Below are 22,546 nucleotides of genomic sequence, written 5' to 3' on the forward strand. Positions count from 1 at the left end.
TATTCAAGCAATGATCCCAGGTTTCTCTTCCCCACGTTAATGTGCGTTTTGTTTGGAACGGTTCACCTCCAGTTATGAGCGCCGCACAATTCAAAATAAAGTACGCCCTCCTAGATAAGAATAAGGCCAGCACACGTGTAATGCAACCATTTTGCAGTGCTGTGCTCTCTCTCTCTGACTCTTTTACTTTCGGTCTTTCAATGTCTGCTTGTCTCTCTACTTCTTTTCTTGGGTTAGGTCTCTGTGGAACAGTGGGGGAGGGAACACATTCCTTACTGCTACTACACACACACACACACACAGTCTTCACAAACTGAACACATAACCATACACTAGCCAATGAAGTCAGTTGACTAAATAGGTGGAGCGAGCCAATGAAACTCATGCATTCAGCAGGGGGTAACCCCATTCTAACTGTGGAAAGTCAATTGGGGTAAATAGATATTAACACACATTAAATGGGATCAATAATGGCACAAGCTTCTACTCTTCATCTCCTGTACTTTGTGCAGGAAACTCACCCAAGGCATCAAAATAACAGCAAGGGGTTTTCTATGGAAAAAAAAAACATTGACACGCACACAAATATACACTGTGTGTATATATATATATATATATATATATGCACACATAATGTATATGAGAACATATACCACTGCTATGATATACATTTCTACAGCCCAAGATGTGTTGTGAACTGGTTTATTAGAGCAATAACCTTGGGGGAGTGTGATATATTCCCAATATTCCACAGCTAAGTGCTGTGTCCAAAAACTCTGTGATATGTCATGCCTAAGAACAGCTATAAGGCCATGCTTGCGTACACCGCCACGTACGCACCCACACTCACACTGCACTCCGGACTGATGCACTCATCAGCAGGACATTGCTACTTCTCAAATTACTCTTCTTTAGGTCATTGTTCTACGTGTGAGCTGTGTATGCATGTGTGAGCTGTGTATGTATGTGTGTGCTGTGTATGTATGTGTGTGCTGTGTATGTATGTGTGTGCTGTGTATGCATGTGTGTGCTGTGTATGCATGTGTGAGCTGTGTATGCATGTGTGAGCTGTGTATGTATGTGTGTGCTGTGTATATGTGTGTACTGTGTATGTATGTGTGTCCTGTGTATATGTGTGAGCTGTGTATGCATGTGTGAGCTGTGTATGCATGTGTGAGCTGTGTATGTATGTGTGTGCTGTGTATGTATGTGTGAGCTGTGTATGTATGTGTGAGCTGTGTATGCATGTGTGAGCTGTGTATGTATGTGTGTGCTGTGTATATGTGTGAGCTGTGTATGCATGTGTGAGCTGTGTATGCATGTGTGTGCTGTGTATGTATGTGTGTGCTGTGTATATGTGTGAGCTGTGTATGTATGTGTGAGCTGTGTATGTATGTATGTGTGTGCTGTGTATATGTGTGAGCTGTGTATGCATGTGTGAGCTGTGTATGCATGTGTGAGCTGTGTATGTATGTGTGTGCTGTGTATGTATGTGTGTGCTGTGTATGTATGTGTGTGCTGTGTATGTATGTGTGTGCTGTGTATATTTGTGTGCTGTGTATATGTGTGTGCTGTGTATATGTGTGTGCTGTGTATGTGTGTGCTGTGTATATGTGTGTGCTGTGTATATGTGTGAGCTGTGTATGAGTGTGCTGTGTATATGTGTGTGCTGTGTATATGTGTGTGTATGAGTGTATTTTCCATAGTAAAACTGAGCAGATAAACAAACTTTAGGGAGTGTTTCTAACGAGTACCATGCTGCTCGCAGCACGTCTAACTCACACATAGACAAAGCCTAGGCCTGATTATCTGATACTGACAGCTCCTGCCAGCGCTGAAATATCACTGGTGGTGTACACTGCTTTTTGTTTGAACAAACACACACACACAAACACACACACACACACATTATATACACAGACACACACACCTTCAGGTCCAAGTAATAAATCACACTTAATACACAAGTGTATCTATCATATGGGATCATACAGCGTGTGTGTGTGTGTGTGTGTGTGTATGTGTATGGGTGAGTGTGTGTGTTCTGGCATGGGATTGGGGTTGTCTTGTTGTCTGCCAAGCTTCTCCCCTGGATGACTCCCAGACAATATGTATCAGCCTCTCTCTACAGACACATAACACTCAGTAGGCACAGGCATGGTTGTGTGAATCTCCCAACAGCTCTTAGCATTAAAGTATCCTTGTGAGTATTACATTTTTGCAAGATGAAAAAATACAAAAAAATATATTTTTTTAACTTGGTCTTTATGACGTGAGCCACATGGTGCTTCACACGCTCTTTGTTTATGTTGGCCCATCAACGAGACACATTCAGCCTTTACCAAGTAGAATGCATAGTCCTCAACATTTTTCTTAAGGGTATTTTGAACTGAAATACCCTGAGAAATGTTATTGGCCCAATCTGGCCGGTGCCTTTCATCCACTTGACTGGCATGTTTTTACTGGCCCCAGGCCAGAGGGCCGTTATTAATGACGGAGCCTGCAGGATGAAAGCGGGACAGGAAGCGCCGGGAAACCCCTTGCAGCGACGTAGGTATAAGCCAACTAGTGTAGGTTATTGTCTGGAGTGGGCCCTACAGCTGTAGCCATTAGCCTTTTGTTGCTTCTGTCCTATTCAGAACACTGCATCCAGTTGGTCAAATCCAGCTGAATTGTATTCAGGCATCATTTCAAGGTCAGCGGGGAGCTGGTTGTCTAATGCGATGTGATGGTAAGGATCTTAATTTTAGCATTTAGCCCAGCGATAACCATTCTGAATTCTTTGGTGAGACACGCAACCAGTTACATTTTCTGAACACAGGATATGTTTTACACTGCCCCCTATTTCAGACTTATGGACAAAAAAAGCGGTAGGCATGCATCTAGCTCCCACCATGATTCTTTGAAGAGGTACTTGCCATAAACAAATCTTGTGAATCAGCCAAACTTGCGCGCAGAGACGCAAAACAGTTTTCCCTAACCAGCATAGGTTACTGTAAAAAAGAAAAACAGTTTGGACCCTGCCATCAACAAACTTTGCTCTATGGACCACACACACACACACACACACGACTACAAGACAAACTAATTAAAGATGTACTTTCTGTGAAATGTTGAAGCGCATAGATGTAACCTCCCGTTTAGCAGGGATTGAATGACCCTCCTCGTGGCTTCAGTGGGAGTGCCTTTGACACCCTTTATTTATTTCCCCCCTCACCGATTCCCAACAAAGAAACACACTCACACACAAAACACACACAGCTGTTGATGATGCAACCGCTGATTTGATAGACCACAGCCCTTTAATGATGCAGACTGCAATATCTCTTTCCCTCTCTTCTCCGCTTCCTCTGCCGACAGTATGTCACACACATTATCCTCAGTGACAGTGTGAGAACACAAAGGTGGGTCTCAGCAGCCACGCACGGAGAGGGAGACAGAAAGACAAAACGGGGAAGAAAGAGACAAAGAGACACACAGGGGACAACAGGACCCAGGAGTGCAACGGTTAGAAAACAAAAGAAAACCAGTTTGACACACTGGAATGTTAACTTGCTCTAAAGAGAGAGTTCACAGTGGCAGAATACCTCAGCACTGTAACTGACCCAAAATACGAAGAACAAAATCTTACCCAAGGCAGACATGGCTCTCGACAGGAGACAGGCTGACCACAAGATTTCCACAAGGTGGAAACTGAGCTGCACTTCCCAACCTCCCGACAAATCACAGAGACACAAACCCATAACTATATTTACATTCCTACAACACTCTACAGAGCAAATTTTATAACGATTTTGGAAACACAAACTGCATTGGTCTAAGTCGCTGCCTCACATCACAACTGGTTCATGGTAGCCAGGGGTAGTATCCTGGTTAAGCCATTCTGATAATGCCTCCTGCATTGTGGGGCACAATCTGTTACAGCGCTGCCCAGGGAGGACAGGTGGATTGTGGCACTGGGGGCCTGATAACTCAATTGTGTTTGCATAGTTGTGCAGCTTCAGCACACAGGTACCAGCTGAAGGATTCTGGGTTGAAAAAACAAACGGATAATAATCTTTGGCAAGACCCCGCAGTGTCAAGTTGCCCATGAGACCAAGGCCATAATTGACATTATTGTGGAGAGAGGAAGAAAATGGGGTAAAATAATTATAAACATAGAGAACACTTGAAATGTCTGATCCTTCAGTAGTGTGTTTAATGTTTTTTTAAATTTAACTTATGGGATTTGACTTCTGTTACTTATTATATCATACTTATTGTCTACAAATGTTTACATTTCTCAAACCAATAAAGTACTTAAATTAAAATGTAATTGAGAGAGATTATGACAGATCAAGACAATGTATTTTCTTATCCGCTTATGCTGCTTAATCTTACAAACAGTAGGGATAGGGGTATACAGACACACATAACATACATACACATTATATTTTCATGACTCTTGAGAAGAAGAAAATATATTATGGGGTTATTTTCCTAAACTTTTAACCCTAACCCTAAACCTAACCCTACACTAACCCTAACCCATAAGCCTAAAAAAGCTTTAAAAAACTTCTGGGTGTGTTAGGGTTTTTTGTTTTGTCAGCACATTTTGCTACATTTTTGTCATGAAAAACACACTAACACATGCACCGTTAAGGAATGTCCATGTTTTTAGGTACAAAAAAAAGTTTATCCTAATAAAAAAAAAAAACTCTTTACACCTAAAACGTAACTATAACCCCAAAAACCTCACCTTAACCCTAACCCTAATTCTGACACGGATCGCAGGTGTAACCTGTACCCCTAAACCTAAGCTCTAAGACGGACATAGCATCTTTCCTTGCAGGGTCTGGTGAGAGGTCCCCACAATGTTAAATTTACTTTCCTTCCCAATACGATCCTTGTCAGGATTTTTTTTTCCATCCCCAGTGCATTCTGAAAACCGAGACACACATACACAGATACACACACAGAGCCATTCTTCCACAGAAGACAGATAAACTGGCTGTATGAAGAATATGACTCAAGGGCAATTTAGAGAATAATAACATCTGACATTACACACACTTACTCACACGCAAACTATGGAAAAATGTAAGCTCTGACAGACGACCTCAATTTGAAATGCTGCGTCAAATGTAGCTTTTCATCTTGAGTGATGTCAGGACAGGATAGCTGCACTAATCCAATGAGGCATATTAGAAGATATACAGTAACACAAGAATCTACAGGTACGTACCATTAATTGAAAGGTCAGTTGAACAGCAGCATAATTGCATGCTTGTAATTAATCAAATGTATTTATAAAGCACCTTACATCAGCAGATGTAACAGTGCTTTTACAAAACACCTGGTCTGAAACCCCAAGGTGCAAGCAACAACAGTGTCGAAGCACAGTGGCCAGGAAAAGTTCCTGTGAAAGAGGCCGAAAATTTAGAAGAAATTTAGAGAGGAACCAGGCTCAGAAGGGTGACCAGAGTCTATAAAACCTAATCCAGGTCAGAAGCATGACCAGAGGGACAATGACAGGGACAACTCGGTGTTGGGGGAGGGGGGTCAGCAGAGTGGCAGCTAGAATCGTCAGGTACGGTCTGGATCTGCAACACAAACAGGAGGACTTTGGACAGGGACAGAGTCTTTCGAGCCTGGTACTCCAAAGATGTAAAGCTTGTAGATTATTTGCGTAGAAAATTACATACAGGTTTCTGTTGCCACTTGCTATAGTAGTCCACACTCACACTTCCACACAAAGAAACACACACACACACACACACAAACAGACACTGAAACACACTTACACACACACACACATCAGCATGTGGTGTGTTTATAATGGGTGAAAGAGCAGAATTTAACAGTGGACCTTATAAGGGCATGTGTCTGGAAGAGGAGAGAACAACCTGTGTGTGTGTGTGTGTGTGTGTGTGTGTGTGTGAATGAATGTGTGTGTGCATATGCGTGTATAAGTGTGTGAATGTGTGTGTGACTGCTGTTCCCATCCATCAGTGGGTCACATGAGATGCAGATTAGGGTTTCTAACCACAAACCTCCGTCATCACCCGGAGAGGGGGAGACAGAGGGGAGACTGTGGGGATACAGAGGGGAGACAGAACAGAAAGCAGAGCAGAGAGGAGGGAGAGAGAGAGAGAGAGAAGAGGGGAAACAGGAGAGAGACAGACGTTAGGAGAGGTAGGAAAGAGGAGGGAATGAAATAATAATTATACAGAAAATGTAATCAAACAGTAAGTGTGCAGTTTAAAATACAATAAACACAAATGTCTTCTATCAGGCCTGAAGGTTGAGACAGAGATCAAGCTAGAACATGTTTTTCAACATTTATATCAAGATAAGGTTAACCTTCTGACCCTGTGATGTCAGACTAAATAATGGTGTCCCAAAAAAGGTTCAGATGCCAGGACCCGAGAACAGACATTCTACCGAGACACCTTCAGCAAAAAGGAATTACTCCTGCCACTGTCTGAACCTCAACAGCGCAGGTAGCTTCAACAAGGTTGTGAATGGTTTGAGAGACAACTCTGAAAGGGCTGTCAGTCCAATCATTCTCTGATTTCTAGTTGAGACACTAAAGTTCAAAGTTCTAGTTGAGACACTAAAAGTACAAAGCAAAACCTAAAATACTCCATCCCAAGCACAATCAGGACTACGGCATAATGCAGAACAAAGACAGAGAGAATTCCCATGCACCTAAAGGAAAGCTATTCTTTCATAAGAAAGACCACAGAGAAGAGCCTCCTAAAAAAACTGTTGACAAACCCAAACAGAGAGCCCCAGGGCCGCAACACAGTCACACCCATGTCTAATAATGCGCAAACCAAAACAGAACTATTTGACCCACCGAAAATAATCCAATTACAAAACAATCGATTGTTTGTATCGTTTTTGCAATGCTACCTTGCCCAGAACAGAGAGTACACAGTGGCAGAATATCTGACCAATGTGAGAGAGCAGACACAAAGTGAAGAAGAACTTCTACTATGCACAGACTCAGTGAGCACAGCCTGTGGAACGAGGCCACCATAAGAACACCTGGAACCTGAGTGAAGACAAGCTATGTGAACACGGCCCACAAAATGAGGCAGAAAAGGAGCGCCACATCCTAATCTCCTGCCAATTGAACACATATTTCCCACTGACCTCTCCAGTTCTGCCTGACCCCTCCAGTTCTGCCTGTAGCAAAAGATATAGCTACATATCTGAAAAACCTGTCTGCCTCTGCCAGGAGACTAAACCTGTGTTGTCGTAGGATCTTCCAGCAGGACAATGATTGAAAGCGTTCTTCCAGATCCACACAAAGCTGATAAACAAAAATACTTTCTAAAGCCTTCTGAGCTCATCTTTACCAAGGGTGCCTAAAGGACAAGTCTGATTTATTTTTGTCATTCATACAACCCGATTTGCAGTGCCACCACACTCTACAAACCTGACAATATAACAGAACAATATTAACCTTCTGAAATGTGTGTAACGTTTACTTCATTTACCTCCACTTTTATCATTATTCTCATTTATATACAGTTGTGCTCAAAAGTTTGCATACCCTTGAAAAATTGGTAATATATGTACCATTTAAAAAAATAAAAAATATGAGTGAGCAGGCAAAACATGTATTTTATTTCTTATGGGATTCACATTCAACTGTAGGTTGAAAAAAAAATGCACAACATAAAACAAAACATGGGAACAAAGAAAAAAATTAACTGATACCTGTTCAAAAGTTTGCATACCCATAGCATGCTGTGTATTTCCCCCTTTAGCATCAATGACAGCGTGCAGTCTTTTGTAATAATTGTCTACTAGGCCCCGAATTCTTGCAGGTGGTATAGCTGCCCATTCGTCTTGGTAAAATGCCTCCAGGTCACGCAAACTCTTTGGTCGTCTTGCGTGAACTGCATGTTTGAGATCTCCCCAAAGTGTCTTGATGAGATTAAGGTCAGGAGACTGTGATGGCCACTCCAGAACCTTCACCTTTTTCTGCTGTAACCACTGGAGGGTCAACTTGCCCTTGTGATTAGAGTCATTGTCATGCTGGAAAGTCCAAGAGAGTCTCATTCGCAGCTTTCGTGCATAAGAATGCAAATTGTCTGCAAGTATTATCTGATAACATGCTGCATTTATCTGGCCATCAAATTTCACAAGATTCCTCGTGCCTTCAGAGCTCACACACCCTAAAAACATCAGTGAGCCACCACCATGCTTCACAGTGGGGATGGTATTCTGTTCACTATAGGCCTTGTTGACCCCTCTCCAAACATAGCACTTATGGTTGTGACCATAAAGCTCTATTTTGGTCTCGTCACTCTAAATTACAGTGTGCCAGAAGCTGTGAGGCGTGTCAAGGTGTTGTCAGGCATATTGTAACCAGGCTTTTTAGTGGCATCGGCGCAGTAAAGGCTTCTTTCTGGCAACTCAACCATGCAGCTCATTTTTGTTCAAGTAATGTCGCATTTGAAACAACCACACAGTCTTTTTCCAGAGCAGCCTGTATTTCTCCTGAGGTTACCTGTGGGTTTTTCTTTGTATCCTGAACAATACTTCTGGCAGTTTTGGCTGAAATCTCTAGCTTGGTATCAACAGATCCCCGAATTTGCCATTTCTTAATAACTGATTGAACAGTACTGACCGGCATTTGCAAGTCTTTGGATATCCTTTTCCATCTTTCCAATCTTTAAGTCCAATGGCTCCGTATCTAGCCTGCTCAGTGCTTCCACGTGAGAACTAACAAACTCATTGACTATTTATACACAGACACTAATTGCAATGTTAAAAGCCACAGGTGAGGGAAATTCACCTTTAATTGCCATTTTCACCTGTGTGTGTCACCTTGTGTGTCTGTAACAAGGCCAAACATTCAAGGGTATGAAAACTTTTGATGAGGGCCATTTGGGTGATTTCTGTTATCATTATGATTTAAAAAGGAGCCAAACAACTATGTGATAATAAATGGCTTCATATGATCACTATCCTTAAATACAAGACAGATATTTTCAAAATCAATGCCAAAATTGTACAATTTCTGCAAGGGTATGCAAACTAATGAGCACAACCGTATCAACAAAATCATTTTTTTATTTTATTATTTTCTACTTGCTTTGTCAGTGTAAACAGATGTTTACCAGGCCAACATAACCCTTTAAATGAATGAAACTGAATTGAGAAGAAGCGAGAGGAAGAGTGACAGGAGAGGTGTGTTTTACAGGTTCACTCAAGCCTACAGCTCCAGAACATTATGATTCCCTGCCTGATGGGAACACACACAAACACACCTTAGAGACATTTTTCTGCAGTCATAGGTAGGATTAAGCACACAATTACACACACACACTACAGTATGTTTTCCACAGATCCCGGGCAAGCAGTAGCTGTGATTCCATATTTTCCATAGAGTCGGTCTTAGACAGACACACACAGTATTTACCGCTCTGAATAACTCACTGGGTGTGGCTTGTCTGAGTCTTTGAGAGAGACAGAGAGATAGAGTCAGAGACATGCATAATTCTTTGTGTGCAGTACAGCAGAATATAAACAATAGTATGTGTACTTTAGGCTTAGGGTTGAGGGCAGGATTAGAATTAGGGTTAGGTTTGGCGTTAATGGTAAAGGATAGGTTTACATTACGGTGAAGGAAGGGGTTTTTAGGTAATTGTAAACAAAACGTTTCATGGGAATTTTGGTATCTAAAAGGTCTTCACAAACAGTAAAACAAGCACTTGCGTGTGTGATGTATGTGTCTGAGGTGTTTGCTACGGTCTATCATATAGAACTCCATCACATTTAAACCCCAGCCTACCTCAGACCACTAAACCCACAAATACACACTTACACACCCTAAAGACACACTTACAATAAGTACACGTTTCAGCAGGCCAGAATGGCTGCTTCTCCCTGTCCGTTCAACAGTATAATCATGAGAACCATGATAGGCAGATACAGTCTGCTTTCTCCTGCTTAATGCCTTTTCTTCTATAGAAACATCTAGAGGAGACTGACATTTTTGATTCTGGAGTTACTGGCTACAGGTGCAGGTATGCCTTTGATTGTTTAAACACACACACACACCTACACACAGATCTTTGACATGAATGAGATCAGAAGCATAGCTGGAGAATCACATCACTGATGAAAGAATGGAACTGATATCAGCCTTCCCAGTTTACCCCTGGCGCACACACACACACATACACACGCACGCACACACACATACACACACACTTTGAAGGGTGGACATAACAGGGTCTGTTATGTGTAGCGTTGGCAGGAAATAGCACAGTAGGGGCCAGGTCTCTGACTACAGCTCTACAGCCGCTTTCGCCAGTCAGTCTGACCACCATTTAGACCTGTGTGTGTGTGTGTTGTGTGTGTGTGTGTTGTGCGGGTGTTGTGTGTGTGTGTTTGTGTTGTGTGTTGTGTGTGTGTGTTTGTGTTGTGTGTGTGTTGTGTGGGTGTTGTGTGGGTGTTGTGTGTGTGTTTGTGTTGTGTGCGTGTGTGTGTTCTTGATTCAGTGAAAACACACACACAGCCTTGGGACACATTGGATTTACACCCCCCTCTCTCTCTATCCATGCCTTTTATGCATTCTCTTTCGGATGCTCACTACATACTTTCCAACTGGAGGAAGGGCAGAAGTGGGAGGGGAGGGGAGGATGGGGAAGAGGGGTGACAAATCTAAGTACTGGAACTGTCTGAAGAAGAGTAAGAATGTCTAGAGACGGGAGAGTGTGTCTGGAAAAGAGAAAGAGAGCTGAGATATACTTCCAAACGTAGACAGGGGGAGAGATGGAGGAAGCAGTGGAGAGGGATGGGAGTAAAGTCACCCTTTCCCTGAGGAGGGCCTCCCTCCTCCCTCCCTCCTCCTCCCTCCCTCCTCCTCCCTCCCTCCTCCTCCCATATGTAAAAGTACTTAACTCTGCTAGCACCGGTCATTGTGATCAACTGTGAAGCTCACTAACATAAACAAAACATCGTCCTCACTCTTTTTCACGCTCCACTTCTCTCACTCTCTCTCTCTCACTCTCTCTCTCTTCATCATATCTTTATAGCATTTCCATCTGTTACAGAGACGTATGGTCTGCCCACATTCACCACTAAAACAGCAACACACACACACACAGTCTGTCAGTCAGTCGGCTAAGTCATTCTCGCCCCTCAAATACCAACACACACACACGCTCCACGTCTCCCTCTCCCGCCAACTACGGAGAAGGTTACCCCTGAAGGAAATCCAGTTCCCATGATGTGGCAAGGCTTTATAGACATAAATGGCCCCTTTTTGATTGAAAGCTCAGCAATGGATCCCAGCATTAGCTCTGACCTTAAGGTACCAGTGTGTTCAATCCACTGGTGATAATAGTGTCTGGATATCAGACAGTAATCTTTTTCATTTAAACGGAAGCCCTTCTCCTTATCATAACCAATCTCAAAGAGCTCTATAAAGAATTATTGACTGACTTTAAGCCAGCGGGAGAAGAAGAAGAAAAAGAAGAAACCCATTAATGCTGTTCCTTAGCCACTAATACATTCAAACATATTAAGAAGATGGCACAAAGAAGGGGCGTGTCCTACACAATGCTGTTTTGTTTGTTTGTTTAAATATTAACGCCAACTGATATTCTTAATACCCATCTCTTTCTGTCATTTTTTTTAATCGAAAGTAATGTTATAAAAATGAACCCTTATTTTACCAAGTAAGTATGACTGACAACACGTTTTGATTTCCAGAAACAACCTGGGAGCAATTAGGGCTAACCGCCATGCTTAAAGACGTAATGGAATTATTTATTTATTTTCCACCTCAGCACCCCTGGGATTCGATCTAGCAACCCTTCGGTTACAGGTCATCTGCTCAAACCGATACCCTGCTGCACCGTCTGTAGAAACACTTCACATGATTCAGAAGTAACACACAGTATTTCTCTCTGCCTCCTCTGCCTGCACATCTTCACATCTTCTGCCTCCGTGGAAGGAATGCTGCATCCAGGATGGTGTGTGTGTGTGGCTGTGTGTGTCAGCCGGACAAAGAGAGCCAGTGTACGGTGGAGAATCGGCCACTCTGAGATCAGCTATTACACACACGCAAAGACACACACACACACACATTCCAGAGGCCACAGATCCCAGTGCTGTCACAGCGACAATGAGCCCAGTCAATGAAGTCCATGGGAAATCTATGAATCAAAATGACCAACTGCTTTATTTTTTTTGGGGGGGGGGGGGGTTTGTGGTGTCCTTTTTGTTTTAAGTTGTGTCCATTTTTGTTGAATTACTATATTTCTTTGTTTGCATCTTCCCCATAGTTTTGTCCTTCCGTTCAGCATACTAAGTATTATTTCTTGTTTTGTCTGTGTTAAAAGTGGCACACCACCAGTTACCCATTAAAAAAGAAAGCTTTACAACGTGACTCTCATCTCCTTTAATCTCTCTCTCCCTCTCCCCATCCCTCCATTTACCTCTCTCTACCTTTCCCTACCTCTGTCTTCTGCTTGTTTTGTTGTCAATTGTTACTGTAACACATCTCCAGGCACGTACACCACAAGGCTCAATACACTCTGTTGGCACAGGGGAAAGTCCACACTGGAAAGCTCTTATCACACAAGCACGCACGCACTCACGCACGCACGCACGCCACACAGAAGTACTCGACTGATCAGAGTTGTCCTGACTTGAACCGAGGGTGTGTGTCCACTTTCCCTTGTTCTCTCACTAATTACGTCTCTCACACCCTAAAACATCGTCTTTAGGCCTGCTTCATTAAGAACTCACACCCTAAACACCCTCTTTAGAACTGCTTCGTCAATGAATCACCCATTACTTTGTGAGTCTTGCTGTCTTCCATCACCTACGGCTGAAATAGACACTCTCCAGCTAAGACACAAACAGGCACAGCCCCACACACCCCCCCAAACCAGCAACCGTATGTGAAAAGAAACACATATACTGTGAGAATCTGGATCCCATAACACATATCACAAAACAGTTGCGTACAGTTATGTGTTCCCGGGAAAACAGCAGAACTTCTCGACTTAATCTCAGGGACAAATCTCCTGCATTGGTCATTACACATAATTAATTCTGTGTACTGTTAATGCAACCATGTCTGATATTATCCACAATCATTATTTACAATGAAAGATCTTCGAGTCACGTTTCACGGTCATGTGAATACGAATATATTTTTTTTTTCTTCAATGGAAACCTTTGGTGCAATTAAAATAAACAGAAATTATATGTTCTTCTGCAAACAAAAGTTAGTATACCTCTACATTTATAATTATAAAATCACTGAAGGGTAACTTGGTATAGTCCAGCCTTCCATGAAGATTAGAAACGTAATCTGATTTGGTCTTAACCAAATTGGTGGCAACACATCATGTCACAAAACCTACCTGAGGCCCTCAGATGAAAGTTTATAGATGCCCATGGGTCATAAATGAGTTATAAAGTCATTCCAAGCAATTAAAAGTAAATATTTATTTGTCAAAACGGATAATCTAAAAAACTCATTCCAAACCCACTGACAATCTATATAGGCCAGGATTGTGCCACCAAATTCAGCCCAAAAGCTTCCCAAGAGATGCTCAAGAGCCCCAAGCAAAGGCACCTACAGGCCTGTCTCGCCACAATGTCGAAATGCATGAGTCAACTTTTAGAAAGACTGCACAAACTCGGTCAACATGGGAGGTCAGGCAGGAAAAAGCCTCTGCTCACAAAAAATAAAATCAAGACACGACCGACATTTGCCAGACAACACCTGCGTAAAGACAAACACGACTGAAACAATGTGCCCCCGGACAGATGAGTCAAAGGTGGAGTTGTTGGGCCGCAAAACCAGACACCATGTTTGGTGAAAACTATTTGGGCAACTATATAACTACTTCACGTGCTGATTCTGACTTGGGTATTATTGTGTATGAATGTTTGCTAGCTACCTAGTCACTGAGGTAAACATTTACTTAGCCTGCCAGCCTGTCCAGGGACAGCTGATGTGTGGGTTTCGTGGTCATCATTAACCCCAACGGATTACATCCAATGCTGCGTGTGGTTTGCTAACCCGTCATAATTAGAAAAGCTGATTGGACAACACACATTGCTGTCTTATATTTGCATTATTTAACAGTGTATGACACAGGAATGACAACCCCGGTCTCCTTCCCTGCCTGTCTGCTGGCCTGCCTCCATGGTCTGGCTGAGTCTGTGCAATTGTGTGTTTTTACCACACACACACATACACACGCACACACTACAGCCATGCCAGAGTGGTGTCTGTGGCCGTCCAAGCGTCAGGCTGTCCAGGCAGGGTCGAATTACAGCCTACCCAGATTTCTGCTACACACACACACACACACACACACACACAAACACCACAAAGCCACGTCCACTCACAGAACTATATGTCAAAATCCAGAAATATGTGTACATGTCTCTTTGTGCCTTGGTTTGTGTTCGTGTGTGTGTTTGTGTGTGTCTTAATGAACGTGTACACGTCAGTGTGTGTGTATTTGTTTGTTCCAGGCCTATTCTGGGAGAATTCCAGAGGGGAGACCCTGAGACTGACTCCGCCCTCCAGGAACTAAGGATATCACAGGATATCACAGGGTGACACAGAAGCACCTCCGTTACAGAGGGCATCGTGTCAACTCTATTCGTCACATTTCTATCTGCTACATTCTTTCTAAATAAGTAAATAGCCTTGTCTGAGCCAGAACTGTAGAAACCTATCCCCAGCTTGATGTATACCCCCTGGACAGGACGCTTGTTTATCGGCTTTCAAGCCTAACCTCAGAAACAGGCTTTTACTGAGACAGGATGTTGGAAAGCGATGTGAGCCTAGGTTAACCTCCAGTCCAACTCCTGGTTTATGGTGACTGCCAAAGCATCGGTTTACTTCTTTTTTACATAATTTTGGTATGACTTGACAGACACGACTGATCACTGAACCGTTCATCTCAGAGCGGGCACTTTGAGAACAGAATATCCCCTGTCTGTATATATTGTGTTGTAAAGAAAAACCCATAGCCTGCGGTTGGCAACAGGGCTCTATACAAATCTCTGGAGAGATATTTTTATTTGTGGCTTTCAATTGCATTAAAGTCTCAATGGTCAGTCACATAAAGGGTACCTAAAAAGGAATTAATGACACATGTATAACTCATTAATAAGACATTGTCACTGCTTATGAATGTCAACAACCACAACGATATTGTCATGAATTGCTTGTCTATTTTTAGGGAACGTTTGATAATGCCCTTAGCCTATTAAGAGTCACCCATTAATGAGTAGTCTAGCATGTTCTGGGGCATCAAATGTGACTGTCACGGAACCCCCCCCCCACCCAAAGTCAAGGAAAGAAAATAATAGAAACGGAAGTGTGTGGACATGTTCAGGTATCAAGCCGTTTCAAAACATTTTTTTTTAGCTGAGGTCTCTCCACCCAGCCCAACTCAATGATCCAGCACTATCAATGCTTGTAAATCAAAAAACAAACCACACAGCACTCAAGGCAATACAAACTCTCACACCCACACACCAACTACAGTGGTTTTTCATTAGTAGCCTGAAGCCAAAACCTTCTCTGCCTACAACCAACTTTGAGCCTGGACATAACTACCAACAGAAACGAACTTGCAAAACACACACACACACACACACACACACAACCTCTCCTGTTGGTTCTCAAATACACAGTACGCTGCGATTTATTATAGGCGCGAGAGAGCGAGACAGAGAAATTGTAAAACTCCACAAGTACCGAAAAGACCACAATAACACACGTACCTCTTCGTTTCTTCCGTTGTCTCTATCTTGTTCCTCTCGCGTTCTCCGTTAATACCGGTGGTATTCAATTACACAGGTTTACAATGCGCAGAATTCTGAAAGCGTTTCGCTCTGCGGTTCCACCGGAGGATAACAAAACGTGACTTAATGTTTTCGGTAGAGCAAGCGAGAGGGGCGATCGAGCTGTTCAGGATGGTGTGTGTGTGTGTGTGTGTGTGTCTGAGTGTGTGCGTTCGAGAGAGGGAGCGAGGGAGAGGGGGAGCGCAGATAATGAGCAGCGTGCGGGGTGGTTCCCGTGAGCGAACTGGGGCGGGAATTTGTCTGTATACAAGCACGTGCATCGAGCGTAGACAGAGACTGAGAGAAAGAGACAGACAGAGAGATGGTGAGAGAGAGGGTGAGAGAGAGAGAGAGAGAGAGAGACAGACAGGGAGAGAAACAGACAGACACACACACACACACACACTAATAAACACATTGAATAGCCTATACTACTGTAATACATTCCTGCAATAAGCAAGTCAGACTATGACAGCTGAGGTAAACGTTTCTTTTTATGCAGTATGTATCTAGCTACAATTTACTTCATATTATCTTATTGTATTTGGCCCACTGCATGCATGCGTTTATATGGCACAGGGGCTGTTAGCCGGAGTTCCAGTCTCTTGAGGTTAATACATTCCAGTCCATGCACTCTATGCCAATGACAAGGAGTCGCATGGATTGGAATGTTAGGTAAAGAAACTTTGCTCAGACTTGCTGATAAGCAATCATACAGCATCCTCATGTGTGACCATTCAAACCTATATTTGAATCTCATCATCAACCTGAAATGAACATCTGATTGCACATGATGTCTGTGTTACTGTGGAAACCATCCTGGTAGACCTCTCTGTTACTATGTCAACCAGCTCAGGTTTGTCAAAAGGAATATTCATAGGTTGTTATGCCTAAACCTAATTTATCCATAACCAAAATCTTGTGGGGATAGATTTTTTCAGGCTTTTCTGTCTTTGTGGGGACATCTGGTCTGCACAAGTACACATGAACGTGTATTACAGACCTTTGATATCAACACACCTTAGATCCTCCAAATCCCAGCTGGAATGTGACGCCTACAACCAAATCAGTTGACACAACGCACATCACATGAGACAGGATGTATGTATCTTTGAGTGTGTACAGTGTGTCCATGTGTCCCTGTGTGTGTACTATGTGTGTGTGTGTGTGAGACTCAATTAGGTGAGCCTGTATACCTTTATTAAAACAGATCTAATAACACAGAAACTAACCTGATAACTTTCACCTAAACCAGATATTTTCAGATAACAATGGAACAGTCTTGACCTAGTCCAGATTATTCTGATAACAATGTATCAGTCTTCTCCAGGTCCAGATGATTCTGATAACTATGTATCAGTCTTCTCTTGGTCCAGATGATTCTGATAACTATGAATCAGTCTTCTCCAGGTCCAGATGATTCTGATAACTATGTATCAGTCTTCTCCTGGTCCAGATGATTCGGATAACTATGAATCAATCTTCTCCTGGTCCAGATGATTCTGATAACTATGAATCAGTCTTCTCCTGGTCCAGATTATTCTGATAACTATGAATCAGTCTTCTCCAGGTCCAGATTATTCTGATAAATATGAATAAATCATAACCAGTATTTATGTTTTCATCTGTCATACAATCCATTTAAGTTGCTCCTCTTGGCAATCAATTAACATTTTGTCTACTCGTAACGGTCCATACGAACAATGCAACCAAAACTGCATGAATGGGATCAGTTACACAGAACAGTTGTTATGACATTCAGAAACATATGGTATTGCTTAAATATATAATTATAAAGACATGTAAATAAAAATGTGTTTGTAATAACAACAAAAATATAAAATATAAAATCTGAAATATTCTGCCATGGGCCCCTGGGAATCTGATTTGTGGCGTCAGACACGAACATTCTGAAATGCCACAACACCCACAATCACCCAGGTCTTCAGACAATCATCCAAGTCTTTAGACAATCACCCAGGTCTTAAGACAATCATCCAGATCATTAGACAATCACCCAGGTCTTTAGACAATCACTCATGTCTTCAGAACAATCATCCTGGTCTTCAGACAATCACCCAAGTCTTCAGACAATCATCCATGTTTTCAGACAATCATCCATGTCTTAGCTGATCAGCCAAGTCTATTTGCTGAATTCCTACTCTCCCCTTTCCCAGGGACCTCTCTCTCTGTGTGTGTGTGTATGTGTGTGACACTGAGCCCCAGCCTTAGGGATTCAGCTTGTGTTTCTCAGCTGCTGCTGAAAGCAATGGATGAAACACAGCAACACACAAAGACACAGATGGGCAAGGACGACCAGGACACACACAAGCACAGCTCCTGGAGGGTGTATGTGAGCATGTGTAGTCCCTAGAGGGAGATCCTTGTTAAATACGAATGGTTACATTAAACAGAGAGATATAATACCAGTTGCGTAAACATCTCTCTCTCTGTATCATTGTAACTCCATCTCTCTCTCTCTCAATCCCATTCCCACTCTCTTTCCTCTTCCTCACAGTCATATCTGTCTGTTTATTGGTCAGTAGGATAATCAGTTAATTAGTTATCCTGTTAATTTGTTTGTTTCATTAGCTCCCTGCCAGTCAGTATTTACCAGCTTAAATATCACTGTTGTCCGTAAACATTTACAACAACAAAGTTTTGAGTTCAAATAAACTTGGGGGATCTGCTTCCTGTGTTACACTCATAGCCTCGACAACAGCTGCCTCTCGTCAACGTCACCACGACAACAGTTTGGGAGGGGGGAAGAAGACAGAGGGCCATGATAAGGAATGGTGGGTGTGTCTGTAAGTGGGGAAAGGGTGTGAAAGTCAATTTGACAGTCTATCTGAGGGTTTTAGTTGGTGGGGGCTCTTTGAAGAGGGAGGAGAGAGAATGGGATGTGTGGATACAGAACATCAGGATTACATTAAGGAGCCAAGAGGCTCATGGGAGACAGGGCGTTGGTTGTAGTGAGAGGAAGAAAGAGGTCAAGGCAGACAGAAGATTGTGTGCTTGACGGTGAAAGAGTAAAATACAACAGTCTTTGTTTCAAATTTCAGGACTTAGAATTTGACTCACAAAAAGCAGGTGGCCCCACCTCTTAAGTCTAAACCATTGTCCATAGATGCAGATGCGAGATGGTCAGACATTCCATTCACAACATAGAAACGTGGCCCCAAAAGCACCATTCATGGGGTCACAGCCACTGACAGTTTTCGTCTGAACTGTTCCGTACTCTGTCATGCGTTTGATGTTTTATGTGGAACCAAGGAAGATTAGTGTCTACAGGTGTAATAGTTAATGGGGATCCTATAAAACTGAACATGCGCCTCCCCTACATTTCCTAACCTATTAAGCTCTAGTACATAACTTACATTTTGTGCCAATGTTTCCATAGCTTCAGCGGCACAAAGAACTTGAAAAAGTTCCAAAGCCCACAGGCCAATGTTCTAGAACCCAGCTCTGTGTCCGCATACAGGTTTTGGACTATGATAGACCATGAATTGCTGATTCCTTATCCGAAGGGCCTGACTAATGCAAGGGCTTACAGGGGCAAAATTCCCTGGACCTAAGCTTGTATGGAGCCCTTGAAAAACGTTTGAGTCTCAGGGTCCATGATTTCTTAATCCAGCCCTGCTAACCCTAAACCCATAAGACTACAAGCCTGCCCCAATTCTCTCCCTTTCCTGTGGCCGTAAAACATTGAATGTTGGAAAATCCAGAGCACAAGGATTTTTTTTCCCAGTGTCTAATAAAATTAACAAACAGGTGTGTGGATGAGCGTGGCTTGCTCTTTCTGCCCCAAGCGCAGTACAGGATAAGATGTGTGTGTGTATGTGTGTGTGGACGGTGACATCACCCATGCGATCCAGAGGGCCATTGAGACTGAAGACCATGGACAAAATTAGAAAACTCCCTTCACTTCCCTTTCCCCTGCCATGGTCTCATGGGGCAGACTGATGCAATATCCAGTATCCACCAACGTATGTTTATGTAGTACTGGAGGCAGACTGACAGGCCCTACCTGGGCAAACATGAGTGAATGACACATGTTTATCCATTGCAGAGTTTCACATAGACGTTCACACCAAGTTCTCAGACTTTTCTTGATTTTTCCTTTTGGTGCGGAGTAGTAACACTCCTGGCTCCAGGCACATACAGTGGGGAGAACAAGTATTTGATACACTGCCGATTTTGCAGGTTTTCCCTACTTACAAAGCATGTAGACGTCTGTAATTATTATCATAGGTACACTTCAACTGTGAGTGATGGAATCAAAAAAAAATAATCCAGAAAATCACATTGTATGATTTTTTATTCATTTGCATTTTATTGCATGACATAAGTATTTGATACATCAGAAAAGCAGGACTCAATATTTGGTACAGAAACCTTTGTTTGCAATTACAGAGATCATTTGTTTCCTGTAGTTCTTCACCAGGTTTGCACACACTGCAGCAGGGATTTTGGCCCACTCCTCCATACAGACTTTTTCCAGATCCTTCAGGTTTCGGGGCTGTCACTGGGCAATACAGACTTTCAGACTTTCTATTGGGTTCAGGTCTGGAGACGAGCTAGGCCACTCCAGGACCTTGAGATGCTTCTTACGGAGCCACTCCTTAGTTGCCCTGGCTATGTGTTTCAGGTCGTTGTCATGCTGGAAGACCCAGCCACGACCCATCTTCAATGCTCTTACTGAGGGAAGGATGGCCAAGATACATGGCCCCATCCATCCTCCCCTCAGTCCGGTGCAGTCGCCCTGTCCCCTTTGCAGAAAAGCATCCCCAAAGAATGATGTTTCCACCTCCATGCTTCACGGTTGGGATGGTGTTCTTGGAGTTGTACTCATCCTTCTTCCAAACACGGCGAGTGGAGTTTGGACCAAAAAGCTCTATTTTTGTCTCATCAGACCACATGAGCTTCTCCCATTCTTACTCTGGATCACCCAGATGGTCATTGGCAAACTTCAGACGGGACTGAACATGCGCAGGCTTGAGCAGGGGGGACCTTGTGTGTGCTGCAGGATTTTAATCCATGACAGCGTAGTGTGTTACTAATGGTTTTCTTTGAGACTGTGGTCCCAGCTCTCTTCAGGTCATTGACCAGGTCCTGCCGTGTAGTTCTGGGCTGATCCCTCACCATCCTCATGATCATTGATGCCCCACGAGGTGAGATCTTGCATGGAGCACCAGGCCGAGGGAGATTGACCGTCATCTTGAACGTCTTCCATTTTCTAATAATTGCGCTAACAGTTGTTGCCTTCTCATCAAGCTGCTTAGCTATTGTCTTGTAGCCCATCCCAGCCTTGTGCAGATCTACAATTGTATCCCTGATGTCCTTACACTGGTCTCTGGTCTCTGGTCTCTGGTCTCTGGTCTCTGGTCTCTGGTCTCTGGTCTCTGGTCTCTGGTCTCTGGTCTCTGGTCTCTGGTCTCTGGTCTCTGGTCTCTGGTCTCTGGTCTTGGCCATTGTGAAGAGGTTGGAGTCTGTTTGATTGAGTGCGTGGATAGGTGTCTTTTATACAGGTAACGAGTTCAAACAGGTGCAGTTAATACAGGTAATGAGTGGAGAACAGGAGGAATTCTTAAAGAGAAACTAACAGGTCTGTGAGAGCCAGAATTCTTACTAGTTGATAGGTGATCAAATACTTATGTTATGCAATAAAATGCAAATTAATTACTTAAAAATCGTACAATGTGATTTTCTGGATTCTTTTTTTTAGATTCCGTCTCTCACAGTTGAAGAGTACCTTTGATAAAAATTACAGACCTCTACATGCTTTGTGAGTAGGACAACCTGCAAAATCGGCAGTGTATCAAATACTTGTTCTCCCCACTGTACGTGGCTCCCTGACAGAAATCCGAGGGCAACAGCCTTCACTCTTATGTATTCTATTAATATGTCTCCCTACAATTCCAACTTTCAATACAAATGTTGTATTTTCAATTGTAACCTCAAAAACCTACTTTAATGCCTAAACCTAATCATAACCCTAACTCTAATCTAAACCCAAACCATAAATCAAACCCATAAACCTACAAAAGCCATTTTTAAAGTCAGCACTTGCAAAACCCGTCTTTTCGCATGTTTAGGTGAATAATGGTACTGAAAAGTAGACACAACAGAGTGAGTTAATTTGTCAGTTAGTTTGGCAAATATCCAATATCCACCCATTAGTGTGTGTGGTATTAGCTATGGGAGCTAAACTGACTCTAGTTAACACGTATTTTGGTGAATTTTAGTCCTGAAAAGAACACACAGAAAACTGAGCAGCTAGCCAGTGATTGAGCAAGAAGCATACTTAAACACACACAAGGAGGAGTTAAAAGGTTCACACTTCTGGGAGAGAAATTAAACCGACCGATCAACCACAATCTGATTCAGGCCTGTGCTGCTGTTCCTCACACACGCAAACACACATAAGCGAATACACAAATGGACACACCGGTGTGTTTTGGAAAATGAGGGGGTGAGTTCAGATTTAAATTCTAATCTGCTGTTGTTTACATTTCCAGGAGGGTCTCCTGGGGCCGAGAGCGTGGGAAGAGAGAGAATAAAGAGAGAGAAAAGAACATAGAGAGAGAAACACATTTGTGGGGAGCGAGATGAAGAGGTGGATCGGGAGAGAGGGATGGGGAGAGAGATGGAGAAGGTTGGGTGAGGACAGAGGGATGGGGAAAGATGGAGAAGGTTGGATCAGGACAGAGGG

At 42.9% G+C, this 22,546-nt stretch overlaps 1 protein-coding gene across 1 annotated transcript in view; it reads right to left on the minus strand.

The window, feature by feature from the left end:
* The window catches only part of ppp2r3a (protein phosphatase 2, regulatory subunit B'', alpha), a 35,554-nt gene extending 19,526 nt beyond the window's left edge, over positions 1 to 16,028 (minus strand). Inside the window, exon 1 of the mRNA XM_029116695.2 lies at positions 15,775 to 16,028. The gene's annotated coding sequence lies outside the window, so the exon portion shown is untranslated. The remainder of the gene's footprint in view (positions 1 to 15,774) is intronic.
* Between the last annotated feature and the right edge of the window lie 6,518 nt (positions 16,029 to 22,546).

Source organism: Esox lucius, chromosome 22 (genome assembly GCF_011004845.1).
Source record: "Esox lucius isolate fEsoLuc1 chromosome 22, fEsoLuc1.pri, whole genome shotgun sequence".
Taxonomy (NCBI): domain Eukaryota; kingdom Metazoa; phylum Chordata; class Actinopteri; order Esociformes; family Esocidae; genus Esox; species Esox lucius.